The sequence below is a fragment of the Hydra vulgaris genome, chromosome 12 (genome assembly GCF_038396675.1).
Source record: "Hydra vulgaris chromosome 12, alternate assembly HydraT2T_AEP".
Taxonomy (NCBI): Eukaryota; Metazoa; Cnidaria; class Hydrozoa; order Anthoathecata; family Hydridae; genus Hydra; species Hydra vulgaris.
In genome coordinates this window covers 81,828,695-81,841,434 of record NC_088931.1, presented here as the reverse complement: position 1 = coordinate 81,841,434, position 12,740 = coordinate 81,828,695, and the positions used below count along the sequence as shown (strand labels likewise).

At 26.2% G+C, this 12,740-nt stretch overlaps 1 protein-coding gene across 2 annotated transcripts in view; it reads right to left on the bottom strand.

Annotated features, from left to right (window-relative positions):
* Window positions 1–2,780, bottom strand: part of LOC101238429 (antizyme inhibitor 2) — a 78,732-nt gene extending 75,952 nt beyond the window's left edge. The window contains exon 1 of one of the 2 annotated variants that reach the window (XM_065814664.1): window positions 2,551–2,780. The gene's annotated coding sequence lies outside the window, so the exon portion shown is untranslated. The remainder of the gene's footprint in view (window positions 1–2,550) is intronic. The other variant, XM_065814665.1, reaches the window with a different exon arrangement.
* Between the last annotated feature and the right edge of the window lie 9,960 nt (window positions 2,781–12,740).

Here is a 12,740-nt window from a genome sequence, read left to right as displayed (position 1 = left end):
CTTAACCTATTTTAAAATTTTCTTCTTTTTTTAACTTAATCTAAACTCTAGATATCTCTCCGCACAACGGCAAAAAAAAAATAAAATAAAATAAAATACATTTAGTTAATAAAATATTAGCAACTAATAATAGAAAACGTGAAATAGGTTAATGGAATAAAAAGATAGAAACAAAAAAGTTAAAACTATTTAATATATTGTATTATTAAATAAGAAAACAAGTTTAAACATTTGTTAAAACTGATTTTAAAAGTTTTTAAAACTTTTTAAAAGCTTTAAAACTAACTATTAAAAGTTTCTCAAAAATAATAAAATACAAAATAAAAATAATAAATACAATATATTCGTAACATTTTATTTCAAAAATAAAATACAATATTCAAAACATTTTATTTCAAAATTAAATAAAATATTCGAAACATTTTATTTCAAAAATAAAATACAATATTCGAAATATTTTATTTTAAAAATAAAATACAATATCAAATAAAAATTAATTTCTTTACGTATGTTGTAATTAGTTAATTGATATATTTATACATCTCCTTAACATAATGTCTTGAAGATTCGCTTAAAATATGATTTAAAAAATTTACAGTATAAAATCAAAAAACCTTATTACAAAAAATATTTAATTTCACTTCATCTGGCGGAAATTTTAGTTTTAATAATTAAAAGAAAAAAATCAAACTTTTATAAAAAGTTTTCGAATAGCAAAAAGGATGACATAAATTAAAACGAAAAAATAGGGAAACTAAATCAATGAAGGTTTTAAAAATGGATTATACTACGCATTAAAAAGAACTTAAAGATCTCAAATTTTCTATAAATGTTCATTTTAAAACGCACTTTAAACTAAACGTTATTTAAAATGTTTTTATAAGAAATCGAAAAACTTAATAACAAAAATTTTAAAGTTAGAAATGTTGATAAAAAAGAGTTAAAGTAAAAGTAAAGAAAGAGTTTATTTCAAATAAATGAAATAAAATTACAATTCCAAAGAAAAATGGTTTTGATTTAATTATAATCTTAACAAATATTTCTTAATTAATAAAAAATGAGAAACACATTATTCTTAAAAAAGTGACAATACGCTTAACTAACTTAATTGACAATAAACTAAACCGATCACTTATTTACCCGCCTACAAAAAATTATAAGAGAAGTTTACTCATGATAGATTCTTTATGAGACATTTTTTTGACGATACATTCAATTCAACACACGATGAAAACAAGCTTACAACACCTTAATTAATGAAAACTAAAAATAAATGAAAACTAGCTTACAGCACCTAAATAAAAATAAAAAAATAAAAAGTCTTAACTCATCATTAACAACATTGTCTTAAATCATCATTTAAACACATGAAAGTTTAATCTTAACTAACAGCAAACATGTCAAGAATATTTTTCATTAAATATTATAACTCGACGTAAACGTCATTAACAATACGAAGATGGGGTACGTAGAAGAGGTATGTTAGTCAATTTTAGTTTGATTTAAACTCAACTACAAAATATAAGTCTGTTATTGACATCAACAGAAGACGTGTTGAGAAGAGGTGTTAGAAGTCGTGTTCTTTTTAAGAAATAACTTGAGAGAAAGTAAAATGGATCGGATTATTTTTATTAATTTCCATAAAAAATTGAAATCAAAATATAATTTAAATAAAAACTCTCAATTTTTACAATATCAGTGGTAAAATAAATTGTTCTGAAACAATGTTTGAGAACAATTTATAAACATATTTTTTTAGTATTATTATTAGGAAACCTTGTGACCTTAACCCTTTGAAAAAGTTTATTTTTGTAGTAATTCAAATAGTTTTAAATTGCTATAAAAAAGTTTTTAATATTTCAGTACATATACTTCATAAAATAAACATGTTAGATAAAGTATTTGGACAAATATAGATTTTATCAGTCTGACGCAATGAATAAAAGATCAGTGTCACTTAAAGTCCTCTGACACAGCGTGACAACAACCGCTTAAACCAAGTAATGTAATTTCTAAAAAAATTCTTATGATTATTTCTTTACATAAACATAAATGAATAGCTTAGCACCAAACCGGCCTATGTAATAATAAATATATATGTATATTTTATATATTATTTATATATTGTATATACATTATATAATATATATATATATATATATATATATATATATATATATATATATATATATATATATATATATATATATATATGTATGTATGTATGTATGTATGTATGTATGTATGCATGTATGTATGTATGTATGTATGTATGTATGTATGTATGTATGTATGTATGTATGTATGTATGTATGTATGTATGTATGTATGTATGTATGTATGTATGTATGTATGTATGAATGTATGTATGTATGTATGTAAGTATGTATGTATGTATGTATGTATGTATGTATGTATGTATGTATGTATGTATGTGTGTATGTATGAATGTATGTATGTGTGTATGTATGTATGTATGTATGTATGTATGTATGTATGTATGTATGTATGTATGTATGTATGTATGTATGGCAGATAAAACTATTATACCTGTAGTATTCCAACGACTATGTGCTTTAAATGTGTTAACGCCTTGCTTTTTACAAAAAATGTGGTTTTAGCATAAACTTTAAATACATTTTAATCTATTTATTTAATTAACAATTTCAACCTATATATTTGGTTCATTTATAAATCCATTTAGAATACTCATACGTAAATGCATAAATTAAATTTAGTTATAAACTTTTTTTTATTAAATAAAAAAAATTTAATTCTTTGAAAAAAAAATAAAAGAATATTAAGTTATAATTTGAACTATTTATGATTTTTAATCTTTAAGTATAGTTAGATTATAATAATTTGTTTCTTTGACAATATAATTATTACATACGTATTATAAAAAATAAGAAACAAAATCTGCCTAAAACTGGTACCTGTAAAACTTATTATATTAACTTACAAATTTAAGCAAATTGAATCTGCTAATATTTTGATACACTATTTTTGATTGATCGGGAAAGATTTTTTTTGTTGCACAAACCTTAAATTTTATAATATCATAAAAACCAATCGCATCATATCATTTGATAAAAGGTTTTTCTACTGGTATTATGCTTTTTATGAGCACATTTTAATTCGTTAAAGAATACATCAAAGTTATTTGGTGAAGAGTTCACAGAAAAACAAGAGCAGCGTAGTTCAGTTAGCCTAGCACATTTGTTATAGTTAGTAAAACAAAGCGTTTTAGCCGGTCATATATTAGCGTTGTGCTGACATATAACTGGTATGCCAACGTTGGAATCGTGCGTATTTTACTAGGGTGCCTTTAATTGGTATTTAGTTTTTATTACCGTTAGTATTATGTTATCATTTCATTGCAAATTGATGGATCTAACGGGATGCATATGGTGGTGTTCCATGTTATTGGAAAACCACATTGTTGTCTAGAGAGTACTGATCACCAATCCCGGGTTTGTCATGATTCATATCTTTTTTTTTGACACTTCGAAAAATTAGGTGCTTCTTAATCCCAGTTCATGACTTTGCCCGAATATCCTTTCTGACCTCGTTTCTGAAAGTTGAAAGTTTCTGAAAGTAACTCAGTGAACTCTTAGCCATTTTTCTCATTGACTGAACTTTGAGAAATTCTGCCCTTGGTAGCCTTGATTAATTAAGGAGTTTGAACCGACCTCTTTAAACCGTTACCAAGCTTGTTCTTAACACAACCAGTCAATTGAAATCGTTTATAATAGTGTTGGCAGAAATTGGAGGCTTGTTTAACATCTTTGAAATGTCTTTGAGCGTAGTGCTATTCACCCAGTGGGCACAGTACGTTTTTAAAACGTTCTTTGGACGTTTTTATTAGGTTTAAACCTTATAAAAACGCCTAAAAAACGTTTTAAAAACGTTTTAAAAGCGTACCGTGCCCACTGGGCATGACCAGGTCATTGGTTTTTACTATTCATTTTCATTTTTTGGATGTTTTTTGTTTTACTTTTCTTCACAAAATTTTATGTTTGTGAAACCTGAAATCCTTCTACTTTAACAAATAGAAGGATTTAAAGATCCAGAAGAAAAAGCTATAAAAAAAACAACAATTGAAGACATCAGAATAAAAAGTTCTCAAATGCCAGTTGCCAACAAATGGTGACGTTTTGAAAATATATTATTATATTATATCCGCATTGAAGTTAAGGTATAAGTCAACAAACTCTGATATTAGTTGCTCCATGCAGAAAAGAGGATATCAGTTAATACGTCAACTCCTTGATGCGAATTACAAAACAGGTATAAAAGAGTGTCTTGTCAAAGAAGTAATAAATATCTGATGCCGAGCAGATTTTTTAAAAAGACTTTTAAATGAAAAGTTGGATGATTAGAGACAAGACTGAAAAGCTCAACAAAAAAGTGGAAGCAAATAGATCTTAAAAAGTGAGAGTCTCTCAATATTTTAATTAATTGTTTGACATCTTTTAAAGTTTTAAATGTCTAAATTATGTTTTTGTTATTTTTCATATTATGTTGAACTTCTCCTCAAAGAAAATCTTTCGAAACTGACTATAGAAAAACTTTTTTTTTTTTAAATTGAACTTTTTTTCAAAACCGCAACAGAACTCCTGATGCCATTAGAGAAAAAATCTTCACTCAAAATTATCTAAAGTCTCATTTTTCGATATTTCTAGTAATGAAGTTAATAGAAGATCCAGGAAAATTTATGTAAAGACAAAGATCAAGCAAAACCAATAAAAAAGATACTGGAAGATTTTAAAATTGAAAAGAGCATTTTTTTTTTCTGTTTGTTTTGACAAAACTGCTTTAAACACATAATGGAGGAGTTCAACTTATTAGTCATACCAACTAATAAGTTAAATTCCTCCATTCTGTTCCTGTATTTTTTTCAAGAAGCACATTATGCAGCTTTTGTGTTAATACAATTTTATTACTTTTTTTTTTTTTTTTTTTTGTTCTTTTCTTAAATATTCAATAAATTTATACAATAAGATAGTTAAGATAAAAATCGTTATACAATAAAAAAATATAACAAAATATACAGGTATAAAAATAAAAACAAAAAAAAAGAACGCGGAGACTTATCATCGAGAACCACTCGTGAATGTTAAGTAGATTAAATTAACATGAATTATAAAATTAAAAAAACAAAACAATATCGTAGTAATAATTAGCGAGAACACGAGTTTCTTGCTTTATAAACTTCATTTTTTCTCAAAAAAGAAAATCATAAAGCTTTTATTTTAAAATATCAAATGATTTTTTTGAATATTGTTTACGTGATTTTATGGCATACTGACTAACTATTGTTGCTTAAAAAAACTCTATAAAGGTTTATATATATATGTAATATATATGTAAGCTAAATTTTGTTATGCAACTTAATGCAAAAGGCATTTCATCACTACTGCGAAAACTATCGTATTCTTAAAATCCAATAGCAATTAATTAAATAATTAAATAAAAAAAAAATTAAATGATTAATGCAACTAAAAGCATTTGGGCTGTGGCTTTTTTTTCTTTACTAAAAAAAGCATTTGGGCTGTGGCTTTTTTTCTTTACTAAAAAAAGTGATATCCATAGAACGGAAATAGTGTAGGAAGCAGTTACATATATATATTTATATTTTATATGCGGCTTGTCAGGAGTTACTTGTAAGTTACAAATTTAGAACTTAAATAATATCAACCCAGCAAACATTGTTTTAGTGGATTTGCAGTGGACCTATATATATTGATTTTTTTAACGGCTTATTGGAGTTTTGCTCATCGGTTACTTAGTAGACCATTGGCTGCCGCTATAAATGACAAGCCGATAATTTTACAACATGTTAATAGTGGCTAGTCATCAGCTTGCCGCTTTTGGCGGCTGCCACTAATGGTCCACTAAAAAAACGATGAGCAAAACTACAGCGGTCCGCTCAAAATGCCTACATAGGTCCACTGAAATTCCTCAACAGAATGTTAACTGGGTATGTTTAAAAAAATTCAAAAACTAAGTATAAATTTAAGTCTAAATAAATGTAAATGATGACTTATATGTGTTGAAAAAGTTTTGATTTGAACTAAAAATTTGAAAGTTTAACCTTTCATTATTTATTTACTTATTTACAAGTTTTGTGTATTAAAATATGTAAAGATGGTAAGGACCATAAGAAGACAAGTTTTTCTTATCACAAAGTCCCTTGTTTACCTACACAAATTTAAATAAATAATTGTAACTAAAAATTAAAAATTAGAATAAAAACCAAAATTTTGTGAAGAAGTTTTAAAAAAATGAAAGATAGTTTATAATCAAAAGTGAAACTTTTAAGATAACATAATGTGCTATATCCATGATAACATAATATACTATATCCATGATAACATAATATGCTATATACATGATAACATAATATGCTATATCCATAAACACAATTGTTTTTATAAAATGTAAAATAATTATGAGTGCAAAAAAATATTTATATTGGAATGACAATATTTAATCTTCTTTTGCGTTTTCCTCCGTTTTCGAATTTTGCAAAAAATTGTCTCATTGTAAGTTTCGGTAAACAGAAGTGCACTTCAAATTTTCAGGAAATATTTATTATGCTACATTCCAGAAGTGACATTTCAAAATTTTCAAAATCTTTAATTTTTTTTTTTTTAATTTTTAGGCCAGAAAAAGTTTTTTTTTTATTAGTTGGTGTAAAAAAAAGTGTTATAATTTTTGAAAATTTAAAAATCTAAATGTAAATACCTTACCTTACATGTCTAGAACATAAGTAAAAAAATTACATGGAATTTGTATTAATATATTTCCAGTTATGAGGTTTTGAATTGACCCATTAAAATGAATGTTTTTCAATAAAATTGAGTAAAATGAAGTATAAAATTTTTTTAGTTTTTATGTCATTATCGAGATTACAATTTTTTAAATGTTCCCATTCAATATTATTACTTTTGTTAATTTACTTTCATATAAAACAATTTACTAAGTAATTATCCGCGCAGCGGCCTTATTTATCAAGGTTCGTGTTTCGGAGTTATAGAGTGAAGAGAAGGTTGTAACCACAACTAAAAGTAGCTTCCTTGACCGTACTGGCTTTCATGGCCTTAGAGAAGTAAATTGAAATAAAAAAAATTAAATATTTTAACCGCTTTGCATACAAAAAAAATTTCATTATATCATAATTTTTTAGAATTGATCACTTCATATACAATATAGAAACAAATCTCAATTTTCTCATAACCTTGCTTCGTACATTGGGTCCTCTAATAGTTATTGAGAACTTTATTGAATCATATATATTTCTGGGTTGAGGTTTTTACTTGAATAATTTGTAAGGTATTTGTGCTCAATTCTATAAAAAAATCATTTAAAATATTTTTGTATTCCATTTTTATTAACTTTGTACATTAAAAATTGTGAGTCGATAAATGTCTTAGGTAAACATTTAGCATATTTAGTTTGTTAAACAATGGTTTTAAATGTGAAGGATGGCCGATGTTTGGTAATATTTTTATTGCATGTTTTTGTTTTGTTTTTTGTCTTGCATAATTAAGATAGGAATGATTAAATGTATTTTAAGTTTGGTTGATCTATGACAGGTTTTTGTATTTATTTTATATATCTTTCCGTGTTATATTTTTATTAAAAATTACACTTTTTTATTAAAAATTTTATTGAACATTCTCTTTTAACAATGTGATTAAGTTTTAAAAAGTTTTTGTAAGAAAGATTTTAACTCTCTAATGAAAATGATGAAATAAAAAGTTTGCTTAGTTTTAAACCATTATTCAGTTTATTTACATTTAACCTTTCAGTTAGTTTTAGAAGTTTGATGTTGATCCCTTTAAAAACGTTTTTAATTTACTATTCGAATAAAATAAATTTTATCATCAGCATATAAGATAGAATCTAGAATATTAAAATCATTGCTTAAATCATTAACATATATCAAAAGTATAAGTGGTCCTAACAGATCCATCTGGAACACCACAAGTACTTGTCACATTGCAAGTATTTTTACTGCAAGCTATATAATATTGCTTTTTATTGGATAAGTAGCTTTTAAACCAAATTATGTTTTTTTCTTTGATTTCATAGTTTTCTAATTGAAAATAAAATTTTATGATCAAATGTGACAACCGTCTTGCTAAAACCTATAAAAACACCTAAAGCATACTTATTTTCCTAAAAACCATGAAAAATAACACGAAAAAGATAAAGAATTGCATGATCAGTAGATAACCTACTACATGATCAGTAAGTAACCTACTTTAAACCCAAGTATGTTAAGCCTAAGTAGCTGAAATATATTTTTTTGTACATCATGCGTTTTAATATTTTTGAGTAGCAAAGAATGGAAATAGGCCTGTAACTAGAGATATTAGTATCATCTCGGAATTTCAAAACTGGTATTACCCTTGCAATTTTATGTTTTTTTCGAAAGATTCCTTATTTTAACGAAAGGTTAAATATGTGCAAAAGTTTTTTTTTAATATACGCGTTTAATTTCAACATTATTGCTGACATCAACTGCTTGTGCTATATTCAATTTTAACAAATGCACAGCATATAATATTTCTTTCTCTGTTAATTCAGCATTTTTTACTATCGATTTGTTAGCAGTAAAGTATGACTCAATGTTAAAGTTACTGAGGTTTATATTTGATGTTAAATTTAAACCTACATATTTGAACGCTGACAAACATCCTATTATGTTTCAGCAATTATAGATTCTTTGTTTATGTCTTAATTATTGTTGTTGAGTTTTTCCGGAAGTTCGTGTTTTAATTGTTTGTTTTTTCAATTACTTTGCCTAAGTATCGCCTTTGAATTTTAATATTTCGCCGGTATACAATGGAAATGCATTAACTCCAAAAACATCATTTTGAGATAATGAACAAATAAGTTTCTACGTAATAGTTAAAATAACAGGTTTTTGTGTAATAGCTGAAATAAAAAATCTTAATAACTCATTAATAATTGATTTATTAAATTTGATTGATATACATCAAACGATAGAGAGTTTAAAATACTAAATAGTGGTATAAATAACTCCTTACTACCAAAAATGGACTTAGTACATTTCCCTTGTATACCGACGATTTGATTTAAGACATTTTTGAACGTTTTATAATTGATTCAAAGATCTGTTTATTTTTTTTTTTTTTATACTTCAATTAATTTTTATAAGTTCTTTTTTTTTTTCCAGAAAAGCTTCAACAAATGGTATTTCTTTTTTTAAATAACTTTATTATACCTTGTGTAATCAGGGATTTAAAATTGTTTTACTTTTAATAAATTTTGTTATCACTGGAAACGCTTTGTGTTTTTGAAATATCTGAATAAAATTGTCAATGGTAATGTTTGCACTTTGAATTTTTAAAATATTTTCCGAGTTTGCAGAAATGAAAAATTAATCAAAAGTTTCATACTAATGTCGTTATTATTTTTTTTTTTTGCAATTATATATTTAAGAAGGAGTGTTTTTATGGAGTTATGTATGGATAATATTAATAGAAGACTTTTTTATTCTATTAAAATCATAAGATGTAATTATTTCAGTTTTAATTTTTATATTTGGAAATTCGTTAAATATTATTTGAAATCCTTTAAAACTCTTTAAACTTGACATTTGGACATTCGCCTTTACCTGATCCATATACTAAAGCTCTCAACAACTTCTGGGATTTTCTCTGATGGCCTCGAATTGTAATTTATAATATACTCTATAATCACTTCACTAATAACAAACTATTTTACCCAAACCAGTTTGGATTTCAAAAAACCTCTTAACTGAACATGCAATCATTGAATTAGTTAATCAAATAACTAATGGTATTAAACAAAACAAATTTACTTTAGGAGTTTTTATTAACTTATCAAAAGCATTTGATGCAGTTGACCACTCCATCCTATTAGATAAGCTTAAGCACTATGGTATAATTAATAAAACTTACAATTGGATTATTTACCATGGGGATTCCTTACAATTGGAATTCAGCCATGTTTGCTGAAGATACAGACTAATACTGAACTAAATAAAGTAAATAATTGGTTTAGGGGTAGTAAACTAAATAAAGTATATAATTGGTTTAGGGCCAATAAACTCTCGCTTAACTCAGAGAAAACAAACTCTATACTATTCCATAAAAAAACACAAGAAGAAAACTTTCCTCTTAAGTTGCCTGACCTAATCTTAAATTATAAATTAATTAAAAAACAAGCTAGTATAAGATTCTTAGGAATTTTTGTTTATAAGAACTTATCCTGGCTTCTGCAAATGAAATATAGTCAATCTAAGATCACCAATATAATTAAAGTTAATATTATATCTTATTTGAATGATGTATCGAGTTCGTTTGAATATCAATAGACAAAGTCTTAAACTAATATAGTTTGGACTAATTCATTGCTTCATCAGCTATGCAAATATATCATGTGGAAGTACGCAACCATCAAAACTTAAAAAAGTTTATAACTTGCAAAAACATGCTTGCAAATTCATTTACTTTAAAAATAAGCCTGAATGCGCTAAATCTCTAATGAAAGATATCAAAAAGATGGATATTTTTAAAATAAATATCTATCAGCATTTAATTGTTATGTATCGATTCAACAATAATTTCTCTCCTTAAAACTTTAATAACAAGTTTGGCATAAATAGAAATAAAAACTATTATCTAAGAGGAAATTTAAGTAACACATATAAACTGCTATTGAAATTAAAAAAAAAGATAAATAAATACAGCTTTTGAAGTTTAAAAAATTTAAAGAGTAAATAAGCGATTCGCAGAAGTCTAAAAAAACTTTAAACTGTATGTATAAATGTAGAAAAAATTCTAAATGTCAGTCATCAGTTAGGTTTATAATTTTATAAATAAAATACGATAAAATGGGAAATCACAGAACCAAAAATCAAAAAAGTGACTTACTTCAAACATTATGTTTGATAGTGAGTTTTGTTACTAACACCCTCACTGAGAATATTCCAATTTATGAAATTTTAAGTGTGATAGGCTCAAAGGTAGTGGCTTCTTAAAGATTTTTAATGTATTTTTGATAAAAATTAATAAAATGCAGGGTTTTAGTAATTTTTTTGATATATAAATCATTAAAAAATTGACAATATATTCATCATTGAATTTAAGCTTTTATAATATAAGCTTTTAAAAAAAATAATAATTTTCCTGAAAAAGTTTTTACTACGATTTTTATGCATTGAAATTTATCAAAAAGTACTAAATTTCAACTTTGATGAAAGTTTAAAAAATTGTTCTTATTTGTACTTTTGACATATTTTAATATTTTTTAATGTAGTAGAGTCTACTAGCTACCCTAAGAAGTGTGGCTGCGATCATCCGCGATAAAAACTACTTTAATCGAGTTGTCCCACAAAAAGACGATTTATAGCAAATGTATCATTTGATTCAATAACGGAATCCGTCGAAAAAGTATTGTTAGTGACACAAAGAACAGCATTTAATAATCGCGAATTTAATTTAGTCAAATTATTTACAAAGAGGCTAAAAAGAGGCGAACGAATTGTTATTGCTTAACACTCAGTTAACAACGTTGCAAAAGAAAATGGCGTCTGATGAAGCTTTTGCATAATTCTTAGATAAAAAAACTTTCAATAAGTGGTGAAATATAGTGTTTATAAAAATACTCATAAAGAAGCACAACGCAGATTTCCATCTTATCGAGCAATATCGAGCAAAATAGGCTATGAAAGCCTAGTTTTTTTATACTTTTAATTCGGTACTGAGCTGAGGAAAATTTGGGCTTGATGCGCTACCATTGTTGGTAGTTGTTTGTATATTTAAACCTAATCCTAGGTATTTGTATGATTTTACATATTCGAGATATTTGGAGTTGATGAAAACAGTTGATGGTGGGCGTGTGTCAAGTTTGTTACTATGTATGCTCATGATTTTGCATACTTTATATGTTTAATAACATTTTGTTTTTGATGCACCAGTTATTAACTTTGCATCAAACTTTCTATGGTAGGGTTGAGTGGGCTGGGTCTCCAACAATGTATGCAAAGATTTCATCAGAAAATTTGTATAGTTCAGTATTGCAGTTAAATACATCGTTTATATCAAGTATGAAGAGTATTAAGGGAACGGGTCCCAGTGCACTTCTTTGGATGACTCCAGCTTCCTTAGGTCGCCATTCTGTTTCTATGCCGTTAGTATAAATTCGCTGGTATCAGGTCTGTAGGTACAATGCAATCCAGGAAATAAGCCATTTAGGAAGGTATATTAATAATTTGGTAAGAAGAAGCTCGTGATCGACTACGTCAAACGCTTTAGCAAAGTCAAGGAATATTGCAATTATATTTTTCTTTTTGTTTTTAGCAAGATGCCAGTCTTCAATGACACATACGATTGCATCCATGGTGCTTTTACCTGAAGGAAGCCATATTGTTGGTTGTTTTCTGAAATGGTGTGAGTATGGTGGATAATAAATTTGGTGACAACTCTTTCTAATGTCTTGCAGAGATGGGATGTGAGAGAGATTTGGCGAAAGTCTGACCAGTTTCTTGGGTTTGGTAATTTAGCAATAAGTGTTATGTTTGCAAATATCGATTGAAAAGGCGTAAATAAGTTAAACAGGAGACTTAGAATATTGGAAATTTCAAGACGAACAAATTTGAGTAGTTTCAGGGAGATCTGATCGGGTCCAGGTGGTCCTTGTTTTAAGTTTTTTTAAAGATTTGAAACAATGCCTGTAGT